We start from the raw sequence: 18,209 nt of genomic DNA on the forward strand, positions 1-18,209 counted from the left end.
TTTGCACCCAAACCTCAGAGGGGTGTGAGGAATTATTTGGAGCTGTAGAATGGGTATAACAAGTTGCTGAATCATTGGACTGCCGTCTCTTAGTACAATGGAGTATTTGCTCCTGCCCATGAGACGTAACAATCAAAAATCAGGAAAAAGGCTTATTTGAAAAGGCACCAAAAGAAAAGGGTAAAATTACCTCACAAATTTTTAGTGAGTTCCATTCAATAAATAGCTCTGCCAATGTGAGGGATATTTAGTCAATCAAAAGGTGAAAAAGGTGAGAACGGTGAAAGTTCCAGACTGTCGGCTTCACGACCAGAATTAAAGTCACAGCACTTTAGGGGCTATGTATGACACACTCGGAACTGATGACTGTGCCAAGTTTTTTCCACTATCATCTTTCATGAGCCATCTACACTCTACCCCAGATGAATACACACCACAAGCTTCAAAACATAACCGCCTAGAACATGCTAGGTCCATGGATCCACTCAGGGGTTAGGCTACATAACACCAGTCTAAGATGGCCGCCGCAGTACTGATCGGCATCATATTTGATAAAAATGTGCGACCAATTATTTTTTAACTCTGGAGCGAAACCCGGCTCCCATGGAACATAAGCTGCTGATTTATGGGTATCCTAACTCTGCAAAGCGGTGCGCTATTCAGCGTCATAGCCCCCCCGTAGCTACCGATCGACTAGTCTAAGATGGCCGCCCCGCGATCGGCACAAACCACGTGACACGCCGATAGGCGGAGACGCGCGATCCGTGTTGATTCGCTGCCGCCAGTGTAAATAACCTTCCCCGCCGAGCTCCCATATCTACTCGAGCTCGGCGGAGAAGGGTAGGTCACGCAGCGAAGGCACGGGAGATTAGAGGTAAGTGCTGTAGCGGGACATTAGGGCTCTAGACCAGGAGTTCCATGTGGTTTTAGTCACTGCCCATTTACTAATGGTTGCCTGGCGGTTTGTTTACCTTGACCCCAGTTTCAACCTAAGGACTCATCCTTGATGCTAGATCCCGCCGACCCCTCATGTGGCTGTTAGTTCTTGACAGTTTGGTGAGTCCACAATGTTAATGTGTTAAAACTTAGGCTCTTTTAGAGTCAGTGTGTGTGCAACTCTTCACCTATTCACTTTGATGTTATTATGGGTGTCCTCCTCGCGTTTAACTGATGCAAAAACACATGGTATGAACCCAGTTATACACTTGAACCTGGACAGCTGCTGCATATCTTTATTTTAAAACCTTTTAAACTTTTTATTTAAACCTCTTCACATGTCACAACAATCCACCTCACCCACTCAGTGATTGTTCAGTGTTCCACACTGTAGACACTCGGCATACATCACCACTGAGGCATGCAATGACTGTTACTTGAAGCACTAGTACAGCATGCCACATTATTCACAGGTCTTTCCCTTGGCGTGACCTATTCTGCTACCTGCAAATTGTTTATAATGATTGTTGTTTTATCTCCTTTCTATGTCTAGGCATAGGACAACTCCCACAGAGGTAATCACACACAAAACTCACACATGACACCAGCATGTTTTAGATCACCTTGTTAAAGGTCCTGATGAATCGCGGGCAACCTTTGCCCACAGCGAGAAACATGTCGACCGTCTTCACCACTAGCCCCATCTAGGTTCACCTGACCTTACTCGTTGAGTCCTAGTGAGCTAGCCCCCTGGTTTTAATTGCAGCTAGGGACCCCCTGAATAAAGTTGATTCCGGTACCCTGAGCTACATTTTAAATATCCCTTTTCACCGTCACATACCTCCCTGCCCACACACCCACACCTCACCATAAGGCTGTTGGAAAAAGATCTCCGCCAAAGAGCCCCTCTTTGAGGTGAGCCCGTCGGGGATTGCACCGCCTCCCCGACGAGGAGCAACCGCCGATGATGAAGCATGACATCCTTCGGGGTGTGTGAGGCAAATCCATCCAACAAAATGGATGCCCTTGGGTGTTACACTTACACCTTCGGTCACGCCAATTAACTTTTTCCCTAATCACGCCTAGGAACAGTCCGGCACCCCTCCTTGTTGTATCTGCTGATACGGGCACACGCTGTGACTGGACCTTCCACTCCCCAGAGTGGTAAATAGTGTCCGTAGATCAACCGATCACTTCTCTTTCCTCCCTTTTTTTGTAAAAAACGGTGAAAGTTTGCCTGCCAGCGCACCATATAAAGATATTTGAGGAGAAGTAATGAATCACAAAAAACAAAATGGTGGTTTCAAATTAGTTAATGATTCACCTGCATATTTTTATGAGAATGCCCTGGAGAAGAAGGGCAAAAAAGATGAACTTTTGCTGAGTAGGAATTCCGATTTAATGATATGCCCACATGATGACCGGAGAGGAGCTGGAGCTGCCTAGAAGGCACTGCGATGTACGGAGCAGTGCGGAGCTCCGTAATTAGGCGGCCATCTTGGGTCGCGCTGCGCACGCGTCTGTGAAGTACGTTTTAGAATGTTATTTTTTAACATATAACTTAAATTACCACGAGTCACAAAAAAACAGTGAAATAAAGGTGAAAACAAGAAAAGCGGGCAGGGTAGAAACACCCTGACCCCCTAGGCCAGCTCAGCGGGTCCCAGAAGGACCCTCAGGGCAAATAAAAGCATTTTTTCAATATTTTCATCCAAATTCGCACAGGGCTGGGCCACTCTGCCCCCTCCCTTATAAAACAAAACAAAAAGGACATGCCCAGGAGGAAGGGAGCCAAAAACAGCCTGGGAGTGGGGCCACGTGGGCCCCCTCCCTCAACAATATAAGTGAAGGATTGGACATGCCCCGGGATAGGATCCCCAGGGCATGAACTAGGCCAGGGGAGGGGGCCACGCGCACCCCCCTCCAGAATAAAATAAATAAATTCAAAAAAAGAAGCAATGAGCCGGGGGATGGGGGATTCACGCCAGTTAAATGCCTCAGGTGGGGGGGTCAATCCGCCCCTCTCAATTAAAAAATATAAAAGAAATTGTATTTGTGGGCATATCCCAGGGCATGAGGTCCCCAGGCGAATTTGGCCTCGGGAGGGGGGCGCACAGCCCCCTTCCACTTTTTTTAAACTGTGCTTCCCTGGGGAATGGGGACCTAAATATTTTGAAAGAAGGGGGGGCAGACAGCTCCCCATCAAAGTTTTTTTTTGTTTAAAAGCCAGAATCTCGCCGGAGGCCATGCCCCCTCCCTGCAGCACTTTGCAAACACTCCCCCTAGCACGTTCTAAGTTGGGGAATTAAGTCCCCTTGAATACTGAGGGTCCCTGGGGGCCAACTAGCCCACCAGGTACCTCCAGTATGCGCCACACAGCTGGATTGCTGAGAGGTGGTCCGATGCCATGCCCCTTTTTACACCACTCTGCAAACACGCCTCTTAGCGCACTGCTGGTGGGGCAATGTTGTTCTCTTGTGTCCTTTGGACCTCAGGACTAAAGTGGAATCCATCCCCAAACAGCAGTGCGTCAGGAGGTATGTTTGAAGAGTGGTGTAAAAAGGGGGCGGGTCTTGGACCACTCTCAGAAATCCAGCTGTGTGGAACCTACTGGAGGTACGTGGTGGGCTAGTTGCCCCCCCCCCAGGGACCCTCAGTATTCAAGGGGACTTAATCTCCAAACTTAGAACACGCCAGGAGGGGTGTTTGCAGAGTGGTGGAGGAAAGGGGCATGGCCTGTTTCCAGATTTCAGCAATCACACTATCTGGGACATACTGGAGGTATCAGGTAGGCTAGTTGGCCCCTAAGGACCCCCAGCAGCGAAGGGGACTTCAATCTCAATCCAGGAGCATGGCAGGAAGTGCGTTGGCAGAGTAGTGGGGAAAGGGGGCATGGCCTGCTATGACAATTTAGAAATCCTGCTGTGTGGGACTTACTGGAGGTTATAGGAGGAGGAGTTGTCCCCTAAGGATGTCATTGGAGGCCAACTACCCCTCTTCTTACATCCAGTAAGTCCCACACAGTGGGATTGCTAAGGCATCTTCGGAGGCCATGCCCCCCTTTCTATACCACTCTGCAAACACGCCTCTTGGCAGAGTACACGATGGGGCATGAAGTCCAATATACTCCTGAGGGACTTTGGGGGCCAAGAAGCCATCCTACTACCTCCTGTAAGTCCTATGAAATGGAAAACCTGAGCACTGGTTGGAGGTCCAGCACTCTTTCTCCACCCCTCTGCAAACGCGACTAGTAGTTAAAAAAGTGTTTGCAATATAAAAGGTTTCGCATTTGCGAGATAGAGCTTAGACCGATGTAATGTAAACGTTTTTTAATAATGATTTTCATAGTGGAGTGGATGTAAGTTGTGTGTAGTGGTATTATGTGGTAAGTTGTGCAGTGAAATTATGTCTATAGAAAGTATGTGGGGGCAGATTTACAAGCCCTTGCGCCACTTTTGAGTCACTTTTAACATGGGAAAAGTGACGCACAAGTGGCGCAAGGGGCTTGTAAATCTGCCCGTGGTATTTCTTTTATAAGAATTATGTAGAGTGGGATTATGTGTAATGAAGAGTAATTGTGTGGTATGGTAGTCTGTGTTCTGGAGTGGTAACCTCAGGTTTAGTTTTCCTCGTTTCCCTAGAGGCATGAACTCAATGAGACAAAAAAGGAGTCAGTGAGGAGCACATCTGGACCTAGTCAGAGGTGAGAGCAGGGTCACTGGAATTATGCAAATGTTTGCCTGCACCAACTTTCTCACAATTATACATTTTCAGCATTAGCCGCATAATTCATCATCTGTTGCCTTATCTGCAGATTTGAACAAAAAAGCTTTGTTTCTAGCTCAAAACGTCTCAAATGTTACCAAAAAAGCAGCGTCAAGTGTTACAGTGTGGTGGAAGGCCCTTTGAAAACCTAGATTGGTTACCTGTTACTTATTGCTAAATGTGGGTGGTAAATTGGTACTAATGGTGTGCAAGCCACCTTTGCTTCCTACTGCACCTCTCTTGCCTGTTTCTGCATTTCTGTTGCTTCTTTCTGTACATTTCTTTCTTTTTCTGTACTTCCCTTGCCTCTTTCTGCAAATTTCTTCTACTTTCTGCACCTCTCTGCATGTCTGTTGCTTCTTTCTGTACCCCATTTAATTCTTTCTGTACCCCTCTTGCCTCTTTATGCACCTCTCTTGTCTTTTTCTGTATCTCTCTTACATCTTTCTGCACCCTTTTTGCATCTTTCTGCACCTCTGTTAATTATTTCTGCACTTCTATTGCTTCTTTCTACTCCTCACTTGCCTCTTTCAGCACCTCTGTTGGTTCTTTCTACACTGTTCTTGCTTCTTTCTGCGCCTCACTTGCCTCTTCCCGCATCTATCTTGCTTCTTTCAACACTTCTGTTGCTTCTTTCAGCAAATCTCTTGTCTCTGTCTGCACTTTTTTCCTTCTTCCTGCACCCCTCCTGCCTCTTTCTGTATCTCTCTTGCCTCTTTGTGCATCCCTCCTACCTTTTTCTGCACCCCTCTTGCCTCTTTGTGCACCTCTTTTGGTTCTTTCTACACTGCTCTTGCTTCTTTAACACCTCATCTGCCTCTTTATGAAATTCTCTTGCTTCTTGCTACACGTCTACTGCTACATCTAGCAATTCACTTGCCTCTTTCTGTACTTTTCTTCCTTCTTCCTGCACCGCCTGCCTCTTTCTGTACCTCTCTTGCGTCTTTGTGCATCCCTCCTACCTTTTTCTGTACCACTCTTGCCTCTTTTTGCTCCTCTGTAGGTTCTTTCTCTCTGCCCTTGCTTCTTTTACACCTCACTTGCCTCTTTCTGCACTTCTCTAGCTTCTTTCTACACTTCTACTGCTTCTTTCAGCAATTCTCTTCCCTCATTCTGCACTTCTCTTTCCTCTTCCTACACCCCTCCTGCCTCTTTCTATACCTCTGCCTCTTTGTGCATCCCTCCTACCTTTTTCTGCACCGTACCTTTCCTACTTCCACATGTTATACTGGACCGTCCCTTTGCCCCGAGGAAGATATGGTTTTGCATACCTTTCCTTGCTTATTGCCTGAGAGCTTTAATCAACTGGCCCAACATACTAAGTCTGGCTCTCCGGCAAATCCGTTGAGACCGGCTCTGTTCAGGGACCCGTCATCTTTTGATTTTCTACCGGAGCGCTCTCTGATTAACCTTTCGCTTTATACTGGCATGGTCCCTGCCAAGTGGAAGCATGCGGTGGTTACGCCCATTTTGAAGAAGCCTGGTTTAGATCCTCTTAAACCTGTGAACCACCATCCGATATCGCTTCTCCCGTGGCCGGCGAAGGCACATGTGAACTGAGCCCTTTCTGACCACCTTTTGCGGGCAAATATTTTAGACCCTACGCAGAATGGTTTCCGTGCTGACCACAGCACGGAGACAGCCCTTCTTTATATGGTGGAAGTTGGAACATCTGCGCATGGTGTTAGATTCGGGTCAAATGGCGGCGCTTGTTTTATTAGATCTTAGCGCCACCTTTGACACCGTCTCTCACAAAATTCTTCTCCAGCGCCTAGAAGAAGCTGGCATCACAGGGACTGCCCTCCAGTGGTTCCGCTCTTTTCTTGCCGACCGATCTTTTTGCGTGGCTATTCAAGCCCATCAGTCCAAATTCCATCCGCTGGACCAGGGGGTTCCCCAGGGATCCTCGCTGAGCCCCAGGTTATTCAATCTGTACGTGAGGCCGTTGGCTGATGTCGTCAAGCAGTGGGGCTTGACTATGGTCTCATACGCTGGCGACACTCAGCTGGCGGTCACGCTCAGCGGGGACTCTGACTTGGATGCCCCTAAGTTCCAGAATGGACTGAGGGCGCTTTCCAGATGGAGGAATTCCAACTGCCTCCAGCTGAACGCAAAAAAAACTGAGATAATGATCATCGGCAAGCAATCGGAACTTGGGCCTACCCCGACTCCGGTAATGGAGACAAAAAATCTTGGGGTGTGGCTAGATCCCGCCCTTAGCTTTGTCTCCCATACTAAGAGAACTGCCACCTGCTGTTTTGGCATTCTGCGAAGACTAAGACCCGCCCTGAAATTTTTTGACGCCTCGACCAGGCAGCTGGTGCTGCTGGCGACGGTGGTCTCTCGGCTTGACTACGCCAGTTCCCTCTTGGTAGGGGTGAACCAGGCCAAAATTGCATGTTTGCAACGTGTCCAGAACGCGGCAGCCAGAGCTGTGGTGGGTCTGCCCAGGTTCTGTTCCGCTGTCAACACTTTGCGTTCCCTCCACTGGCTCCCAGTCAAGCAGAGGATTCAATTTAAAGTGCTCTGTTTATCCTACAAAATTCTTAAGGGCTCTTCTCCCCAGATTCTTATGAATCTTTTGACGCCGTATGTCCCTGCCCGCTCTTTGAGATCTTTAGGTCAAGATCTTGCAGTGGTCCCTCGGTTTAAGCTTAACAGAGCTGGAGGCCGCTCATTTCGAGTTCGGGCTGCGGTCCTGTGGAATTCTCTTCCTTTAAAGATATGTGCGCTTGATAATCTCTTTTTATTCCGTAGGGCCATCAAGACTTTTTATTTTCTTGAGCCTGTTTGTTTCCTAGTCTGTTGCCTTCCTTGGTGTGTTGTGTTAGCTACCTTATCTTGCGCCAGGACGCTCCTTCGCTGGAGCAGCTGTGCGCATTATAAACTTTCATAACATAACATAACATAACATAACCCCTCCTTCCTCTTTTTGCACCTCTGTTGGTTCTTTCTGCACTGATATTACTTCTTTTGTACTTCACTTGCCTCTTTCTGCTCTTCTCTTGCTTCTTTCTACATTTCTATTGCTTCTTTCAGCAATTATCTTGCCTCTTTCTGCACTTCTATTCTATCTTTTTGGACCCCTCCTGCCTCTTTCTGTACCTCTCTTGACTCTTTGTGCACCTCTTCTACCTCTTTCTGTACCCTCTTGCTTCTTTTTGCACCTCTGTTGGTTATTTCTGCACTCGTCTTGCTTCTTTTTGCACCTCACTTGCCTCTTTCTGCACCTCCCTTGCTTCTTTCTAAACCTTTGTTGCTTATTTCAGCAAGTCTCTTGCCTCTTTTTGCACTTCTCTTCCTTTCTGCAACCCTCTTGCTTCTTTCTGTACCTCACTTGCCTCTTTCAGCACCTCTGTTGCTTTTTTCTGCAGAACTCTTACCTCCTTCTGCACCTCACTTGCTTCTTTTAGCACCTCTGTTGGTTCTTTCTGCACTGCTTGTGCTTCTTTCTGCACCTCACTTGCCTCTTTCTGCACTTCTCTTCTTTCTACACATCTGTTGCTTTTTTGAGCAATTCTCTAGCTTCTTTCTGCACTATTCTTCCTTTTTCTGCACCCTTCCTGCATCTTTCTGTACCTCTCTTGCCTCTTTGTGCACCCCTCTTACCCTTTTCTGCACCCCTCTTGCCTCTTTGTACACCTCTGTTGGTTCATTCTGCATCTCATGTGCCTCTTTCTGGAGTTCTCTTGCCTCTTTCTACATTTCTGTTGCTTCTTTCGTCAATTCTCTTGCCTCTTTCTTCACTCCTCTTCCTTCTTTTTGCACCCCTCTTGCTCTTTGTTTACCTCTCTTGCCTCTTTGTATACCTCTCCTACCTCTTTCTGCACCCCTCTTGTCTCTTTTTGCACCTCTGTTGGTTCTTTCTGCACGTGCACTGCTCTTGCTTCTTTCTGCACCTCTGTTGCTTCTTTTGGAACCCCTCTTCTCTATTTGTGCAACTCTCTTGCCTCTTTCTACACCATTCTTGCCTCTTTCTGTACCTTTGTTGCTTCTTTCTGCACTTCTCTTGCCTCTTTCTGCACCCTGTATTCCTCTTTTAGCACCTCTGTTGCTTCTTTCCTTACTCCTCTTCCTTCTTTATGCACCCCTCATGACTCTTTCAACACCTCTGCTGCTTCTTTCTGCACTCCTCTTCCTTCTTTCTGCTACTCTTGTGACTCCTTCTGCACCTCTGTTGGTTCTTTCTGAACTGCTCTTGCGTCTTTCTGCACCTCACTTGCCTCCTTCTGCACTTCTCTTGCTTCTTTCTACACCTCTGTGGCGTATTTTAGCAATTCTCTTGCTTATTTCTGTACTTTTCTTCCTTCTTTTTGAACCCTTCCTGCCTCTTTTTGTATCTCTCTTGCCTCTTTGTGCACCTCTCCTATCTCTTTCCGCACCCCTCTGGCCTTTTTTTGCACCTCTGTTGGTTCTTTCCTCATTTGTCTCTTTTTACACTTCTCTTGCTTCTTTCTAAACTTCTGTTGCTATTTTCAACAATTCGCTTGCCTCTTTTTCACTCATCTTCCTTCGTTCAGCACCTCTCTTGCTTCTTTCTGTACCTCACTCTTTCAGCACCTCTGTTGCTTGGTTCCGCAGATCTCTTGCCTCTTTCTACACCTCGATTGCCTCTTTCAGCACCTGTGTTGGCTCTTTCTGCACTGCTCTTGCTTCTTTCTGCACCCCTCTTTGTGCACCCCTCTTACCCTTTTCTGCACCCCTCTTGCCTCTTTGTACACCTCTGTTGGTTCATTCTGCATCTCATGTGCCTCTTTCTGGAGTTCTCTTGCCTCTTTCTACATTTCTGTTGCTTCTTTCGTCAATTCTCTTGCCTCTTTCTTCACTCCTCTTCCTTCTTTTTGCACCCCTCTTGCTCTTTGTTTACCTCTCTTGCCTCTTTGTATACCTCTCCTACCTCTTTCTGCACCCCTCTTGTCTCTTTTTGCACCTCTGTTGGTTCTTTCTGCACGTGCACTGCTCTTGCTTCTTTCTGCACCTCTGTTGCTTCTTTTAGAACCCCTCTTCTCTATTTGTGCAACTCTCTTGCCTCTTTCTACACCATTCTTGCCTCTTTCTGTACCTTTGTTGCTTCTTTCTGCACTTCTCTTGCCTCTTTCTGCACCCTGTATTCCTCTTTTAGCACCTCTGTTGCTTCTTTCCTTACTCCTCTTCCTTCTTTATGCACCCCTCATGACTCTTTCAACACCTCTGCTGCTTCTTTCTGCACTCCTCTTCCTTCTTTCTGCTACTCTTGTGACTCCTTCTGCACCTCTGTTGGTTCTTTCTGAACTGCTCTTGCGTCTTTCTGCACCTCACTTGCCTCCTTCTGCACTTCTCTTGCTTCTTTCTACACCTCTGTGGCGTATTTTAGCAATTCTCTTGCTTATTTCTGTACTTTTCTTCCTTCTTTTTGAACCCTTCCTGCCTCTTTTTGTATCTCTCTTGCCTCTTTGTGCACCTCTCCTATCTCTTTCCGCACCCCTCTGGCCTTTTTTTGCACCTCTGTTGGTTCTTTCCTCATTTGTCTCTTTTTACACTTCTCTTGCTTCTTTCTAAACTTCTGTTGCTATTTTCAACAATTCGCTTGCCTCTTTTTCACTCATCTTCCTTCGTTCAGCACCTCTCTTGCTTCTTTCTGTACCTCACTCTTTCAGCACCTCTGTTGCTTGGTTCCGCAGATCTCTTGCCTCTTTCTACACCTCGATTGCCTCTTTCAGCACCTGTGTTGGCTCTTTCTGCACTGCTCTTGCTTCTTTCTTAACCTCTGTTGCTTCATTCAACAAATCTCTGGCCTCTTTCTGCACTTCTCTTCCTACTTTCTGAACCTCTCTTGCTTCTTTCTGCGCCTCACTTGTCTCTTTCAGCTCCTCTGTTGGTTCTTTCTGTGCTGCTCTTGCATCTTTCTACACCTCTGTTGCTTCTTTCAGAAATTCTCTAGCCTCTTTCTGCACTTTTCTTCCTTCTTTCTGTACCCCTCTGCCTCTTTGTGCACCTTGTTTGTGTCATTGTGCAATGCTCTTGCTTCTTTCTGCATCTTACTTGCCTCTTTCTGGACTGCTCTTGCTTTTTTCTACATTTCTAATGCTTCTTTCGTCAATTCTCTTGCCTCTTTCTGCACTTCTCTTCCTTCTTTTTTGCGCCCCTCTTGCCTCTTTCTGCACCTCTCTTGCCTCTTTGTTCCATTTCTCCTGCCTCTTTATGTACTCCTATTGCTTCTTTTTGCATTGATCTTGCTTCCTTCTACACCTATGTTGCCTCTTTCTGCACTTCACTTCTTTCTGCACCTCTCTTGCCTTTTTCAGCACCTGTGTTAATTATTTCTGCACCTCGCCTGCCTCTTTCTGCACCCCTCTTTCCTATTTGTGCAACTCTCTTTCCTCTTTCTACACCTCACTTCCCTCTTTGTGCACCACTCTTGTCTCTTTTTGTACCTCCGTTGCTACTTTCTGCTCTTCTCTTGCCTCTTTATGCACCATTTGTGCCTCTTTCAGCACCTCTGTTGCTTCTTTCTGCACTCCTCTTTTTTCTTTCTGCACCTCTTGTGCCTCCTTCTGCACCCCTGTTACCTCTTTCAGCACCTCTGTCGGTTCGTTCTGCACTGCTCTTGCTTCTTTCTGCACCTCACTTGCCTGTTTCTGCACTTCTCTTGCTTTTTTCTACACCCCTGTTTCTTCTTTCAGCAATTCTCTTGCCTATTTCTGCACTTCTCCTGCTTGTTTCTGTACCTCTCTTGGGTGTTTCTGCACCTCTAGTACCCCCTTCTGCATTTCACTTGCTTCATTCTGCACCTCTCTTGCAACTTTTGGCACCTCTATTGCTACTTTCTGCATCCCTCCTGCTTCTTTCTGTACCCCTCTTTCCTATTTGTGCAACTCTCTTCCCTCTTTCTGCAGCACTTGTGCCTTCTTTTGCACCTCTGTTGCTTCTTTCTGCATTTCTCTTGCTTCTTTCTGCACTGCTCTTACCTCTTTCCGCATCCCTTTTGCCTCCTTTTGCACCTCTGTTGTTCTTTCTGTACTGCTCTTGCCTCTTTCTGCATCCTCATGCCTCTTTGAGCACCTCTTTTGCTTCTTTCTGCACTTCTCACTCCTCTATCTGTACCCCCCTTGCCTCTTTATGCACCTCTGTTGCTTCTTTCTGCACTTCTACTGGCTTTTTCGCCACCTCTTTGGCTTCTTTCTGCATCTCACTTTCCTCTTTCATCACCTCTGTTGCTTTTTCTGCAGATCTCTAGCCTCTTTCTGCACCCCACTTGCCTCTTCCAGCACTCTGTTGTTTTTTTCTGCAAATCTCTTGCCTCTTTCTATACCCCTCTTTTCTCTTTCTGCAAATCTCTTGTCTCTCTCTGCACCCCTGTTCCCTGTTTCTGCACCTTTCCTGCCTGTTTCTGTATCTTTCTCTTGCCTCTTTATCTACCTCTGTTGCCTCTTTCTGCACTTCTCTTGATCTTTCTGCATCCTTCAAGCCTGTTTTAGCACTTCTGTTGGTTTTTTCTGCACTTCTCTTGCTTTTTGCTGCATCTCACTTGCCTCTTTCTGCACTTCTCTTGCTTCTTTCTACAACTATGTTGCCTCTTTCAGCAATCCTCTTGCCTCTTTCTGTACTTCTCTTTGTTCTTCCAGCACCATTCCTGCCTCTTTCTATAACACTCTTGGTTCTTTGTACACCTCTCCTATCTTTTGCCTCTTTTCACACCTCTGTTGGTTCTTTCTGCACAGCTCCTACTTCTTCCTGCAACTCACTTGCCTCTTTCTGTACCCCTGTTCCCTATTCCTGCACCTTCCCTGCCTGTTTATGCAACTATCTTGCCTCTTTCTGCACCTCTGAGTTAGAGGTACTTTTAATCCCCCTGCCCTATTATGTACTAGGGCCAAACAGGGGAGGTCATGCCAATCACAGGGATACCCTAATCCATAGTGTTTCCTAGTGTAGTTGGTGTTTTCACTGTATTCTAAGTGCCTTCTAGCATAGCACTGGCTCTGGGCCTGGTTAGTCAGAGTCAGTTACCACCAGTACCAGTCAGTAAAAAGTTGGGGGTACAAGATGACTTTGAAATAGGGCCTCTTCATGCACTTCTGTTGGTTCTTTCTGTATATCTCTTACTTCTTTCTGCACTTTTCTTTGTCTTTCTGGACTTCTGTTGCCTCTTTCTGCATTTCTCTTGCTTCTTTTTTCATCTTTCGTCCTCTTTCTTCACATGTCCTACCTCTGTAGGAATAGTTAGAAATTAGCATTAAAAAACCTTAGCAATTCACTGAAAAACATAAGTTTCAGGGATATTGTAGTTAGAAATTCTTATTTAAAAAACCTTTGAAATTCACTGAAAAACCATGGGTTTCAGGGACATTATAGTTAGAAATTATCATTTAAAAAACCTTGGAAATTCACTGAAAAAAACAAAGGTTTCAGGGACGTTATGGTTAGATATCAGCCTTTAAAAAAACCATAGAAATTCATGGGAAAAAAACACAGAATTCAGGGACGTTAGAGTTAGTTGACATTTCACTGATACAAAATGAGAGAAATTCTGACCATTATTGTTAGTTGAACTAACTATAACTCGCTCCCCAGCAATTAACTGCTGATGATGTCACATATTACATCATTCATGACATGGTCAGTGACATCACTGATGACATTACTGATGACATCGTCCACGTGATAATGTGATGCACCTCCTCACACCCTACTATAACCTTTGATACACCCACTCTAAAATGCAGACTACCATTTTCGAAACCATAGACACACCAATACTAGATACTACATACCCACTCACTGATTCTTAGGTCTACACACACATCCACTCATTCACCTATGCAGTTAATCATCAATACAGCCACTATTATATGCACTCATACACCCACATACACACTAGGGATGGGTCTAATTTGCATAAGGGACCTATGCCCAGAGACACGGAGATGGAACAACTCTCCGCACTCTCCGCATTGTTTTGTTATGCGCCACCCACCTCCCGCCTGCCTCCCGCCAGCAGTAATAAATACCTTTAGAAAGCATGATATATAACATTTCAAATAAACTTACCTTATCGGCGGTGGAAGGGGACATTACTGGATTTTATCGGTGGATCCAGATGAGGTGTTGAGCAGACATTGTATCACAAATATTTTCTCAATTAATGTATGCAGGAATTTCGTTTTTGTCTGTGCTAATCTAGTTACCCTCACCGCTTTTCGTATATGAGTATTTAATCACATGAACGCATTGACATGCATTATATTTACTGGCTGAAAGAGTTGCTACTATTCAGAATTGATGAACATATTAATATTAATGACTATCAGAGTCTGAAGTAAAATGCCAATTGATATACCCAATTGGGTTGAAATGTCTGTAAGTGGCAAAGTACTATCAAAATTGAATGTGAAACGTATCCAAAATAGATAAAACTGCAGCGGTATTATGTGAACTACAAATTCATTGCACAGTTTTTGTATATTATGCAAATCATTGTGCAGAATAGCATGAGATAAATTACTGAGTATCTGCTGGAAAATTATTTTAAATGATTTACAATAATGTGTATGAGAGCAGATCTACCACTTTCACTTTTTTCATTAAACAAGCAATGCACGTGGTAAATGAAAGAGTTTAAAAACTGTTTGTAGTGGCGCCTCAGAATCGGTGAGCAAGGCTGATTGCAGCTAAAACACGTCCGATTGTGGCCTGAGATGAAAATCTTTGAGTATCTACACGTGGCGTTGTCATCCTTTCTGGTGAAAGAGTGTTGGAATTGTTACAGACCTTTTCTTGTGAGGGTCGCTAGGACAAAGTGCCCTTCGTTCAGGAGAAGCGTCAGAAAACAAGAAGAGTAGGCACACACACATATATATATATATATATATATATATATATATATATATATATATATATATATATATATATATATATATATATATATATATATATATATATATATATATATATATATATATATATATTACCTACTGGCGGTCTCCAGTAGGTAGTTATAGTTAGGATTTTTTTCAATGTTAAATCTCAAAATTCTATTTGGAATAACTTTGGCTTCAGTTGACGAATCTGCCTGAAAATTTCCTCAAAATGGCCTCACGGTGCCCCGGTCCTTCCCTGAAAGTTTGGGGGGGGGATTCATCAAGCGGGGGCCGAGATAAAAGGGGGTCCCAAAACGCATTTTCTCCATGTTAATTTCCATAGGGCGGTCGATTTCACTTTTAGCCCGAACGGCTGAATGGATTTTCACCAAATTTGGCAAAATTGTAGGGACTGGTAGCCCGATGTGCCTTTGCTATGTCTCGAGATATGTGCTCCTGTAGATTTTGAGTAATTTAGGTTCAAAAAAATATATATATCTATAGGCGCGCCCCGGTACGCGCCCCGGGGAACGCTCCGGGCGCGCCACGTGAGGTGCGCACGGAAAGCTGATTGGTTCTCGGGTGTCTGTAAACATTCGAAACAGTCCGGAGCGGCCGCCATCTTGTGTCTCGGTAAAATCGAGACACAAGAGGTGGCTAAAACAAAGGGGGAAATGACCATAAGGCGTCAGGGATAGACCCCCTCTGGCCCCCTAGGTTTGATGTGGGGGCAATAAAAGGGACCAGCGGGGCATTTAAAATATATTTTTTTTTTCGTTTTGCGCGGGGGGAGCGCTCGGTGCGCTCCCCGGTGCGCGTACCGGGGAGCGCACTATGAGGAAAAAAGAATGACAGAGTTTTTAAAAAAGAAAGCCTTTTTTTAGAAATTGGAGGTAGTTCTAAAAAGAACTTTTTTTTCTTCTTTTTGTTGTTTTATATTTTTTTGTGTTTTTTGAACATTTTGTACTTTTTTTGTCTTTTCAAAACAGTTTTATATTTTTTTTGTATTTTTTTAGGGGGAGAAACAAAAAAAAGGGAATTGAAACTGGCTCAACTGGAGCAAAAAAACAAAAAACCCCAAAAATTATTTCTTTTTGGGGCACTTGTGATTGTCACCTGCAAGGACGATTAGCTTTATGCTCTGTTCACCATAGGCGATAAGCTTGCCACATGCAGTACAAGTGATTTTAAAATCAGAAAATCTTGGCTGAATACAAGGCATCATCTCTGATGTTTCTGGTCCTGATGAAGAGGGTTCGTTTCTTTGGGAGGTGGTCCTTGAAGAATGGGGAAGGTTACTGGCCAGTTCCCTGAGCTCTGCACGAGAATAGTTGTTAGGGTGCTTTCTGGTCATATGACGAATCATGGTATAGTTACCAAATGAATATTTTTTGTTTGGGTTGCCCCTTGAAAGTTCTTCATTGCAGATTAGGCAAGTTACCTTGGCCGCATTCACTTTTTTCTTGCCCCCTGGGATTGAAAAAAACTCCCATACAATGTATGGCTTGGGCTTGTATGGGGTATTTTCTTCAGGAAGCCATCTTCTCCTCCCCTCCTCCTCTTCCTCTTCCTCCTCCTCCTCTTCTTGACCACCAATATAATCTGGAGCTGGTCCTGTTGGTGGTGGTGGTGGTGGTGGTGGTGGGGCAGATGCACCAGCTGCTGCTGCTACTGAAGCCATTATTAAGATCAAAAAGGTACAGAGATGTACAAACAGGTCTTCCTCAGTCAAAGGACAAAGTCAGAATATGGAAAAAAGGTGGGGTCTTTCATCATTTGGAAAAAAAAACTGTCCTGAACCAATGAGAAGTGTTATTTTCAGGTCACAAGACCAGGGGCTTCATCATTATGAAACCAAAACTGTTATGAACCAATGAAAAGTGTTATTTTCAGGTCACATGACCAACGCGCTTACGCTACGCGCCCCGGGGCGCGCCCGGGGGCGCGCCCCGGGTCGCGCCCGGGGGCGCGCCCCGGGTCGCGTAGCGTAAGCGCGCCGGATGTTTACGTTGCGCGATCGTATTCGCTCGAGTACTTCCGGGTGCGCTTACGCCGTGCGTATCACGCGGACGCGGCTACGCGATACGTCACGATCATGTTTTCGTTCGCGATATTGGCGCTCACGGGACGCTCCCCGGAGCGCGCCCCGGGGCGCTTTATAGTAGTACGCTCTCCGGGGCGCTCCCCGGGGCGCGCTCCGGGAGCGCTCCAAAAAAAAAAAAGGGAATAATTGTAGGGACAGGTAGCCCTATTCTGAAGTGGTTTTTAAAAAAATTAACTTTTGAAAAATATGTATTGTGCTACATTGGGCTTAATATATGTTAGAGCCAAAATGTAGCCCAAATGTAGCCCAATGCAGCCCAATGTAACCCAAAGATGGCCACCAGAGACAAAAAAAAATATATCCCAAATATCAGCCAGATGTAGCCAAACTGTAGCCCAATGACAGAATGTACCAGAGTGTTCTAAACAACTAGAGCGCTAACAGTCTTACTTATAAAGTGAGACTTATAGTTAGGAATTAGTATTAAAAAAACTACAAAATTCACTGAAAAAAACATAGGTTTCATACCAGTTAAATTTAGGAATTAGCATTTACAAAACCTTTGAAATTCACTGAAAAAAACATAGGTTTCACACCAGTTATAGTTAGGAATTAGCATTTAAAAAACCTATTAAATTCACTAAAAAAAACATAGGTTTCACATCAGTTATAGTTAGCTGGAAATTTTACTGTCATAAAACCATTGAAATTCCACGTTATAGTTAGTTGGACTCACTATAACTTGCTCGTGCAATGCACTGCTGATGACGTCACATATTACATCACTCATGACATGGTCAGTGACATCACTCATGACATCACTGATGATATCATCCTTGTGACAGAGTGACAGACCTCCTTTCACTGTAATGTAACCCATGAAAAACATATTGAAAAATATAAATTAAAACATTTTAAAAAATGGAGATACCCATACCAGTTACAACAACCAATTCAATAATTCCACCATCTATATGCACATTTACACATTCATCAACAGTTCCATATAGTCACTCATACATACACTCACTCATCATATGTAGTGATACACCTATTCATCCTGTTACACATCGGCAGTCATCAAAAAGTTACTCACACATATACTCACATATGCAAATAAACTAATAAACATCCATTTATTTGCATATACAAGTATAGAATCTGAATTCGCTAACAATTTGTTGGATATTTTAGCCTCCCATGTGCTGGCCACAGATAATTTTATCTTATTAGGTGATTTTAATCATCATGCTGAGCTATCACATGACTTGGATTCTTGCTATTTAATCTCAACCTTGGAAACCATGGGACTAACCCAGCGGGTTCAAGGCTCCACCCATCAAGCTGGTCATTAATGGGATCTAGTATTTTCTAATATGACTGATTTAAATTGTGACCCCCCTCTGCAGATGATCTGGATTGATAATTTTTTTATACATTTTAAATTCCCTATACCTTCCAGGTCACGGACTGCTACAAATAAAGAATCCATACTTATCCGACCTTGGCATAAACTGACTCCGGAGGCATTTCAGATGCATTTTAAGCCGCCGGACAACAGTCCTAATGATGCTGAATCAATGGTCATGCAATTAGAAACGTCTATTAGAAATACGTTTGACGAA

The sequence above is a fragment of the Lissotriton vulgaris genome, chromosome 5 (genome assembly GCF_964263255.1).
Source record: "Lissotriton vulgaris chromosome 5, aLisVul1.2, whole genome shotgun sequence".
Taxonomy (NCBI): Eukaryota; Metazoa; Chordata; class Amphibia; order Caudata; family Salamandridae; genus Lissotriton; species Lissotriton vulgaris.